The sequence below is a fragment of the Ursus arctos genome, unplaced genomic scaffold (assembly GCF_023065955.2).
Source record: "Ursus arctos isolate Adak ecotype North America unplaced genomic scaffold, UrsArc2.0 scaffold_8, whole genome shotgun sequence".
Lineage (NCBI taxonomy): Eukaryota > Metazoa > Chordata > Mammalia > Carnivora > Ursidae > Ursus > Ursus arctos.
This window is the reverse complement of record NW_026623100.1, coordinates 29,658,300-29,669,413: the sequence shown is the minus strand read 5'-3', so window position 1 is coordinate 29,669,413 and position 11,114 is coordinate 29,658,300. Positions and strand designations below refer to the sequence as shown.

At 34.7% G+C, this 11,114-nt stretch overlaps 1 protein-coding gene across 22 annotated transcripts in view; it reads left to right on the top strand.

The window, feature by feature from the left end:
- WDPCP (WD repeat containing planar cell polarity effector) overlaps nt 1-11,114 on the top strand; it is a 489,024-nt gene that overhangs the window by 129,049 nt on the left and 348,861 nt on the right. The window lies entirely within an intron of this gene.

Below are 11,114 nucleotides of genomic sequence, written 5' to 3'. Positions count from 1 at the left end.
TGTAAGTATCATTTCTTTTTTCTTTCTCGGAGATAAACTCAACATTATTTTCCAAGTTTTCTTTTGAATTATTTATTTTGGCTCTCATATTTTTATTTCCAGTAGTTCATTTCGTCCATCTTTTCAGAGTAGCTCTCCTACTTTTAGTAATGTCTTGTTTCTTAAGTAGTTGCTCTGATACAACCTTTCAAGAGTCAGTTTACAGTTTTCTTCTATGGTAGGGAGGGATTGCCCAGCTGTGCCCGGAGAGAAAAGCACCTTGAAGTCTAAGTATTATTTACACAGAATTTCAAACAGATCTCTTGTTTTCAATCCTAAGCACAGGCATTCCTTCAAAAGTATTTGGTGCCTCCAGTTTCTGAGCCTTTCTAGAGTTCCAGTGCATGAACTTTTTGGCTCTCAGCCATCTACCTTCCAGATGTACTTGGCTTTCCACTTTTTTTAATCTATTGTCAGTTACCTTTTGTCCATCAGCTTTTTGTTCTCCAAAATTTTGTTGATAACTGTTTTGTTGTCTTGCCTTAAGTTTTCTTTTTATTTTATTGTCATTTTAGTGTGGGTTTGGAAGGGAGTGAAGGTAACTATATGTGCTCAATCCCCTATCTTTATGGGGGGATCCTCTATGCAGGATTTTTGTGTGTATTGCCAGCTTGCTTGGAGCTGGTTGTGCTACCAAAAGAAACCAATCAAGCATGGATATATACCATGTTTCCTTGATTCTAATTTATCATTGATTATAAAGTGCTGTTGATTTAATATCAAATTCTGATAAAAAAGCAACAGTATGCTAAATGTATACATCAATTATAAGATAAATAAATTTCAGAAACCATTAAATGTGAATCATACAGTAGATTCATATGACCCAGTCATATGCTAGGTATTCATTTTCTCTAAAAGAGGCCTCAGGTTCTGAAAATGGATTTATAATTTCAATTTTTGTGGCTGGGATTGTGTTAGATTATTAGAATTAATAACTTCTCTGTACTTTCTTCCTTGGATATGGTTCTATTTTATTTTCCATACTCTGATGTGACTGTATTCATCGTTTTTCTCTTACCATTACCCCACTCCCCACTAAGTTATAGCCTCCTCAAGTGCAAGTTCTTGGGGGGTTTCACAATGCCTGGCCCAATTTGGCACTTGGTAGTTGCTCTGCAAATGTAGGTTGAACCAAACTAAAATAATTTGAAGATGAAATGATACCCAGTGAAATGCTAAAATAATCAGAGTATATTTTCCTTTTCTATCATTGCAATTAGGCTCTATTTTACAGATATTGAATATTCAGGAAAAGGAAACTGACATTTATTGAACCATTATCATTTGCCACATATTTTCAAATACATTATCCTATTTACTCAGTAAAATAGGGTCCAGTCTGACAAGCATGGGAAATATTTTTGATGAATCCATGATTTGTTTGGGCTTTTAGGGTAAAACATGATCATAATCTAGAATCTTCCTTGTTTTATTCTACTGACTTTTAAATATTAGTTAATAATTTTCTACTCATTAGGGAATTATTAACATTTTAAGCCATGATGATATATGCCTGTGTTAAATATATTAAGGTGAAATTGATCCCTTCTCAGGGGAACTTGATGGTTATTCACATCCTTCATTTCAATAAGATAAGGCTGTTCTTTCTTAAGTACCTACTTTGGTTTTCCATTCAACCACTGAAATAAAATATTAAAAGTAATATTTAATGATAATGCTGTGACAAACCATTAGTAAAGGTGAAAATAACCTTTAGGGAAAATAACCAATCAGGGAAGAAAGAGTGTGAAGGAAGATCCAATCACAATATAAAAGGATTCACTGAAGAATTCTTATAAACTGGGAGCTTTTAGGACGTGTTTATATTTCATTAAGAACTTGTCATAGAGATTGAGGGGATGAGAACTTAATGACAGCCACTACCAAATATGAATAGTAAAAATAGAAATAAGCCTTCTGATATAATGCAGTAACTTCTGATATAATGCATAAAGACCTTAAGGTATTTAACATTCAGCTGTAAAACATTAATAATTCATGTTGGAGTTTGTTTTTGTATTATCTGTGAAGTTTGTTAAGTAAATACTGTGAAGACTTTTTAGTGCCTAAGAAATACCAGTTTTAATCAGATGTTTTAGATATATCAGTTTACTTAGAAACTATTGATATCCTAATTAAAAATAATCCTTAAATAGTCATTCAGGTAACTTCCTCCAAGGGCTTTCTACGCAAAATAAATTAAATTTGGCCAGAAAATAGGTTTCATCTGTATCTTTCGCCATGGATTAATTATACAAGTCTAAACTGACACCTGTCTCAGGTGCTTAAGCAGAAGCTTAACTAAAAGGCTCTATTTAGCATAGCATTTAGGCAGAGGGAGGTAGAGTAGAAAGAGCACCGCACAGATAATCTGTGGACAGGAATTCTAGCCCTAACTGTTTCTGTAACAAGCTGGCTGAACTTGTACAAATTATTTTACCTCCCTAGACTCCGTTTTCATATCTGTAAATTAAGAGATTTAGAATTTCAGAATTGATTTGAGTTGGGGGAGGGGAGGCAAATGGACTCGTTGGAGAAACTGCTGTTCTCTGCCCAGAACAATACTTTTACGCACATGCACACCATACATAAGCAGGCAAATACGTGCACAATTTAGTACATAATTTCAGAGGGTTGCTGTGAGGACTAAATGAAATAATGACTATCAAGTGCGTTAGTACGTATTTAAAAATTGTTATACCCCCTTTACTTCCCCACATTGGGAGGGTTCTTTAGCTTTTAAGTTTTGATAAAAGCCACAGAAAAAGGTTTTTCTAGTCTCTTTTGGGGAAAAAAAAGATTTTAAAGTATACAGCTATCAAATTGCATGAGATATTCCACTTTTTATAAGAAGCCATTTCTGTCAACAGTTACTAGGGTTTGTTTTTTAGAGGAGGGGGTGGCAATCTGTCATCAAAGCGTTGACAAGTGAAATCTGACAAGGTTGAGGTGGTATAGCTGGAGGCCACTTCAGATTTTTTCACTGTCTTTTCTGTTTGAAGAGAAAGGATCTCTATCTTTTTTCATTCTTGCTCACTTTGCAACAGTCTTTGATTTATATGCTTTTTAAAACAGTAAATCTAAATTGACAAATTATTTCAGCAGTTAGCATTGGTTTAGATAAGAGCATTTCAGTGTTCTCTTGTCTTCAACTCAACTCTCCAGGAATTATTCCTGAAATTCAGTTTATTCTTTCCTCAAAGTCCCATTTCTTTCTATCCAAGTGTAGCATAAAATTATATTTATGGAATTATAATCTTGAATTAATTATCATGATTACATTGTCAACATTTCTGTTTTTCTTGTCTTTTTTTGTTGTGATTCAAATAAATCCTAAATAGAAGAATTAAGTCCATGTTTTTGTAGATAAGAAAGGTGGGTACATATGGTAGAGGTGGTGGTAGGCAAAGATTATTTTGTTGTTATTATTATTTGCTTATGCAAGCATACTTTTTGTTCCCCCTAAAATGCCTGGTATAAGCCATTGCAGTTATTTTGCAAGGTTATAGAAAAAATGTACTTCAACTAGATACAAGTCTCTTTGGAATAATGGAAATTGTGTGCAGCAAAAATTCAAAATGAGCATCAGCAAACAAGATGTTTGTATTAACAGGAACCTAGAAATGGCTATGCAAAGGTTAACACTGATCTTTAAATATTAGTGAAATTTAATTTGTTGCATGTAATGAGTAGAAAGAAAAGGAAACAGGTCACAATAAAGAAGCCATTGATAAATTATCTAAATGTCAAAACTGCATACAATATGGAAAATGTTAAATTGACAAAATCTATTTAAATGAATTAAACAATTTAAATAATGCCCTAGAGAAATATTTTCCAAATTTAAGTGGAACAGGAGATTTATAAAGATTTTTGGCCACAATTTATTTTGGGAAAGTGAAGGGACTCCTACTTTTCTTTCTAGGCATAGAATTTCCTTTAACCTCTTTTAGTAAGAATGATGCACAGTTTTTCCTGGAACATAAGAATCTGTTGCCTTTTGGTACATCTAGAAATAGCATCATCCAACCAATTGTGAGCAGCTGTGAAGAACCACCTCTGGCTAAGGCATTTTGCACCGCACGAGCTGAGTGGTGTTCCAAAAGCTTTCTGTTAGATTATGCCCAATTTTTGAAACAACATGAATTCTATATTCTCTTATTTTCTTCATGTATAAACTTGATGAAAAAATTTTAAAAAGGGCTAAATATGTCCAATTTATATAACGAAGGATTAATATTATTTATACACAAAGGGATAAAGAACTCAATAGAAAGATGGACAAAGATAGGAACAATTAGTTTATAGAAGAAACAGAATTGCTTAAAAGTACATGAAAAGGTGTTTGAGCTCTTTAATACATGGAAAAATGAGACTGAAAACTACAGGAATCCAATTTTCACCTAGCAGATTGGCAAAAATGTAAAACTTCAATAATTCTCCGTGTTATTGAGGATATAGGGAAAAAGATAGTCATGTTATTGGTAGAAATCTAAGTTGGCACAGTCATCTTGGAGGCCAATTTGGCATTACCTATCAAAATGTAAGGTGTGCATGTATGTTTTCAAGGTATTATTTATAAGGCAAAAAGGAGAAACAGAGTACATTAAGTGGTTAAGTAAATTATGATCACTATCCAGTGGAACATCTTGCAGCTATTAAAAAAAAAGTGAAGTAGATCTGTGTATGCTGACAGAGGATATCCATGTTATTGGTGTTCTGTGAAAAAAGCAAATGGTATGTATAGTAAAATCTTGTCTTTCAAAAACACAAATCGAGTAATTGTTGGTGTGGACATACTGCAAGTACATCAAGAAAATCTGGAAGGCCACATGCTATGCTGTGCAGTGGCTCTCTTCAGAGTGGAAAGGGCAGCTGGGAGGAGAACATAATCCTTTTAACGTCAAATATTTCCATATTTGCATTTTTAAATCAATAAGCATGCATTACTATTGTAATTGTAAAACCCAAGAAAAAATAAAAGACCAGACAGTGTCTAATGGATTTAAAAGTTTCTCTCTTCATTTTTTGTACGCTTTTAGGTTGTATAGGTTGTTTTAGAAATAAGGACATCATAGACCATGTTTTTATTATTTTTTATTTTTTTATTTTTTAATTTAATTTAATTTTTTTTTAGGATATGAAAGGGGAATTTATTTTTGTCTCTCAGAACAGGGTTCTGAAAAACAATAATTTTTATTGTTTTAATTGCACTTCTATTGTTACCGCCACTTAATAATAGTGATCTTAGAAATTATTATTAAAAGTAAGTTCTTTGTTTTAAAATGTTTCTGGTTCCTGTACATTGTTACTGTTGTGTGTGATTCTGCATATTTATATTTTAATACCATTGGTGACTTTCCATAGTTTGAAGCAACCATTCATTTACAAAGAGTCTCAAACTATAATTTAAATTCTATATGTCCTGCTGGTTTCTGACAACATTAAGGAACAAATATCCTATTTTTCACTTGCCAACTCTTTTTTTTTTTCAATAATTTTTATTTTGTTGTATTAGTCACCATACAGTACATCCCCAGTTTTTGATGCAATGTTCCATGATTCATTATTTGTGTATATCACCCAGTGCACCATGCAATATGTGCCCTCCTTAATACCCATTACCGGCCTATCCCAGTCCCCCACCCCCCTCCCCTCTGAAGCCCTCAGTTTGTTTCCCAGAGTCCATAGTCTCTAATGGTTCATTCCCCCTTCTGTTTACCCCCCCTTCATTCTTCCCTTCCTTCTCCTACCGATCTTCCTAGTTCTTATGTTCCATAAATGAGTGAAACCTTATGATGATTGTGTTTCTCTGTTTGACTTATTCACTTAGCATAATCTCCTCCAGTCCCGTCCATGTTGCTGCAAATGTTGGGTAATCGTTCTTTCTGATGGCTGAGTAATATTCCATTGTATATATGGACCACAGCTTCTTAATCCAGTCATCTGTTGAAGGGCATCTTGGCTCCTTCCACAATTTAGCTATTGTGGACAATTCTGCTATGAACATTGGGGTGCATATAGTCCTTCTCGTCACTACTTCTGTATCTTTGGGGTAAATACACAGTAGTGCAATTGCTGGATCATAGGGTAGTTCAATTTTTAACTTTTTAAGGGACCTCCACACTGTTTTCCAAAGTGGCTGTACCAACTTGCATTCCCACCAACAGTGTAAGAGGGACCCCCTTTCTCCACATCCTCTCCAACATTTGTTGTTTCCTGCCTTGTCAATTTTTTAGACCATGTTTTTAACACACTGCTTTGTGCTTTTCTATTTTGCCTTTACAATATAATTGCTTAGTTATATGTTATTTGTTAAATCTAAAATTTCATAGTTAAAGTATTACCTTTTAGCATTTATTGAATACTTGCAGTGGGTGCTTATTAGGAAATAAATATGTCCTGAATATTTATACTTAACATTTAGGTTGAAAGCGTTTCTAGACTTCTGGACTGGTCAAATCTTTATATAGCATGAAATAACATGTATGATATAATCTAGAAAAGATCTAGATACATTAAAAATAATAATTTAGGAATAATATTCAAAGGTAAATGTCACTAAGGGAGCTAGAACATTTGTGTGATAACTGCTGTTTGAATAAAATTAAAGGATAAAATTTTCAGTATTATAGGCAATTACTTATGTAATACCAACTAATAATGCTCAGTGCTTTTCATCTTCAAAGCATTATACAGCATTAATTAATCCTAACAACATTGTTACAAATGTAGGTCAATATCATTATCCCTATTTTTGTAAGTGGGGAAATTGAGGCAGAGAGATTAAATGGTTTGGGGTAAGTTTGTCATAGCTAGATTAAAATTGAGGCAGTTTTGGCTCACAGCCCAGCATTCAGAGCAGTAGAACCACACCTTCTTTAGAAAACTTAATGTGTGTGTCCTTGATAAAACATTACTTCTCATTAAACTATATTGAGGTCATCTCTACATTGAAACTCAGAAACAAGTTTGATCATCACCATATAACCATTTAAAAAAAAACACATATGCTGGTTTTTCTTCCCTGGTTTTCCTGACACTGTGTTGTCTTTTTTTTTTTTTTTTTTGGCACTATAGTGTCTTAATCTCTTTTTCATTGTTTTCCTATTGGAGAACTACCAAAATATCTATCCTTGAGTTTATTTTTCTTTTGGAATCTTATTCAGTGGTTTTTAACTTTCTATTCAGAAAATCCCAAAATAGTTTTTGTACAGTCTAGGCCCCTTTTCTGTATTTCTAGCTACCAGCTAGACATTTCTACCCGTATCTACTTTTATACCTTAAATTCCCACTGTGTCAAAAATTCGGCTAACCTTCATTGGCAAAACTTGCTCCTGTTTCTATATATGTTTTATTCCAACTCCTGTTCTTGAAACTAGAATAAACCAGATGGGAACAGTTCTGTGTAAGGGGGGTTCTTGTGAAGTGGGTGTGGCTAAGAAAGATGATAGTTGCGAGTCCTTCCCCATAGTGAAGAAGCTGAATCACAGTCTAAGGAAGAGGAAGAGCCAGAGTTACAAACTGCCGGGCTAGGAGAAAGTAAAAGAGGAGCCCGAGGAACCAGGTCAGTGGCTGGGAGGATTGAGGTGTATGGATTCAGTAGTTAAGGCGGTCGCTAGCAGAATATACTGGTACCCTTTTACCTGGCACACGTGATAGAGACATGCCTGCTCAGCTGAGCCATGTTCAAGGCAGGGGTCACTATCTGAGCAGTAACCAGATCCCCATTCCTTGGTGGTTACTCCAGATTCTTCCTTCTTTGTCATTTCTGCAATTCATTAGTCCCCATATGCTGTTGATTCTTTCTTCAAAAGATGAACTGAATCTGAGGTTTTTTTTATGTACATACCAATTGCTACCCTCCCATTTCAAGTTCTTGTTACTGAATATTAGTGTTACCTGTTACTGTGTTACTTTTCGAATAGGTCACTTGTATCCTATTCCTCCATTCCTCCAGTATTCCCACCTACCAGTTAATCCTCCAGCAACACTTCTGATCTGTTGATTACTTTCTCTAAAATCCCTTACCAGATCAGAAACTTGTCATTCTTCCTCGTTAGCTACCTGGCAGATGTGAAGTCCTGACGGCTGAGCGTGGCCTTCAGACTTCCTTAGTGTGGCCCTGATTTCTCTCTACTATTTGTGCACCAAACCAATTGCTTATTATTTCTCAAATAAGCCTCGCAACTTATGCTTTTGTATATTATTCCCTCATTTTTATCTCTTACCCTCTCTCAAAATCTAATAATCTTCAAATGCCCTTCTACTTTATAAGAACATTAATTATCAAACTAGAGCATCTACTGAGCACCCCTGGCCCTTTGTTGCTAAAGTAGCACTTGCCTATGGACTCTGAGAAACAAACTGAGGGCTTCGGAGGGGAGAGGGTGGGGGAATGGGATAGGCCGGTGATGGGTGGTAAGGAGGGCACGTATTGCATGGTGCGCTGGGTGTTATATGCAACTAATGAATCATCGAACTTTACATCAGAAACCAGGGATGTACTGTATGGTGACTAACATAATATAATAAAAAAATATTAAAAAAAAATAAAGTAGCACTTGCGACAAACCTCATATTGTTTTTGTGGTTATTTCATCTGTTACACTGGATTATAGCTGTTTGTAAATCTTCGTATCTAGGACTCACAGTAAAATGTCATACACCTAATGTGCTCAAGATATTGGTACTATTTAATTAATATAATTTAATTGATAATGTGATTAATATCAGACTCTCTGAGGTACTAATACCTGGTGTTTCTAACACTGTAGTCCTTTGTTGCTGTGGGTCCAATCCAAGCTTGAGGTCTTTTATTTTGCAACTGCTCTGTCCTTTTATACAAATTTTATCTTTGCTTAATTGTTAGGTTTAGTGTTGATTATTTCAAAATATTTTTTAAAATCTTAATTTCTGATAGTGTGACATTGATTATGTTCATGCATATGCTTGACAGGTATTAATATAATTCTGTGTTGATGGGATTGACAAGAGATTATGGGGGAATACATTGTATTTTATGTAGTTTGAAAATTACCTATTGATGACTAAAACACCTAATACAATTAAACCAGTGGTTTATCTTAAATTTATGCTATTTAGTTGTCTTTATTTTCGTACATTTTGAATTAGTGAACAGATATTCCTTGGAAAGTCTGTTGGTAATAAGTAGCAAGTGTATATTCTAAGTTTATGCCCAAGGAAGATTCCCTTAGGTTCTCTGAGGTATTGTGCTGATACACATTTATTTTAAATGTCTTCTTGGCACCCGATGATCATTTATCTTTGTTAAACCATAGCAGTGTCTTCTGTTTGTTAATTCTTTCCTTTCCCATCATATTTTACACTAGGGTTTTTATTTGCCCTCAAGATTCCTTGCCGAAGAAGTCAAAACAGCTGACTTAAGAAAGCACGGAAAAGGGGCACCTGGGTGGCTCGGGTCATGATCTCCAGGTCCTGAGATCAAGCCCCATGTTGGTCTCCCAGTTCAGCGGGGAGTCTGCTTCTCCCTCTCCCCTCTGTCTCTCCCCCATTTGTGCTCACTCTCTCTGTCTCTCTCAAATGAATAAATAAAATCTTAAAAAAAAAAAAAAAAAAAGAAAGCACAGAAGACAAGTATTTTGCAGTTTTATTTAGTGGCAAGAAATCTGTACCTCTAAAACATAGTTTTTATTTTTCAAAAGAAAATTATCAAAAGCAAAATAGGTTACAGCATCTTAGCACAGCTGTTTTTATTTTGCATGTTACTTTCTTAAAATTTAGTCTATATGGTAACAATTATTCTTAAGGCAAGTAAATATTAATTTTTTATAATGTAACCTGTTTGGGGGGGGGAGGCTTTCAACTTTTAAAAAATGTAAGTAAAAAGAAGGCCCTCTAGGATCCTCTCATCTCTGTCCTCAAAATTTGGGCTATCATAGATTCTGTCCCCGACAGGAGAACAATCATCCAGATTTAGGTCAAGATTAATTGAAATCATGCTTCTTATTCTCTCATGGAGACTGGAAGTTTAGATTCAGAATGGCCTTCTGAGACATTTGGGACTGTCACCAACTACCTTACAAAATTAAAGTAAACAGAAAATTGTAAAAGTTTAAGAGTTATTTTAAAGTAAATATGGGCATTTTGTTGTTGTTTAGGTTTTTCCTTCTGTTGTTCATTTGTATAATTCTTTCCTATATTTTCTACTCATTCTTTCATATTTCCCCTTAAATGGCTACTTTGGTTCTAGTTCTAAATTATGCATTGGGTTTTATTCCCAGAGAAATGCAGAAGGGCACTAAGTAGGGGCAGCATTTCTCAGCTAACTTTTTTAGGCACTCTCTATTTCTCTACCTTTTTAATCCCTGCTCACACTCGGATCCCACAATGCAGAATCCAGCATTCTTCTGAAATTCTTTTCTTCCCTCCTTCAGAACAACTATTTATGCACTAATACAATATTTGAATAATACAAGCTCAGTCTTGACTACTTCCTCCAGGCAGATTTTTCAAACAAGGAAATAACCAGCATTCTTTTTAACTGGTGGCATTCTTGAGTAAGATGCAAGATTTAAAGGTCTGCATTAAAAAAATATATATATATCTGCACTGTGTAAAGATGGCAAAATATCTTGAGGACTGAAAAGGATATTGGTTTGGTCTCCTCTCACCATGCCCATCTAGTTATTATTATAGATTTTTATAAAGTTGTTTTATTTGCTCCATTAATTCTCTTTAGTTTTATATGGTCTTATTAGCAGATATTTAAAGTTCAGGGGGATAGAAAGATGAATAACCCACATTTGACTATCTTTGGCCCACCTGCTATAGCATGACTCCTGCAAAACCTCCTCCTTAATTATATGTATTCTGGGGAGTCTGCAGGAGTTGTCACATGTGCTCATAAACAAGTACAGTCATTTACTAATGGACATTGGTTATTTTCTTCTAACTTGCCTCACCTACTACTTGCTAGGCTTGCTCCATCAACTGATTATTGCTGATATTTCTTCAGGTTTTATGGATTACTCCTTGGCCACCATGTCTACTTTTGCTGAGTGCGGATCCATTTTGTCTGGATACCACCA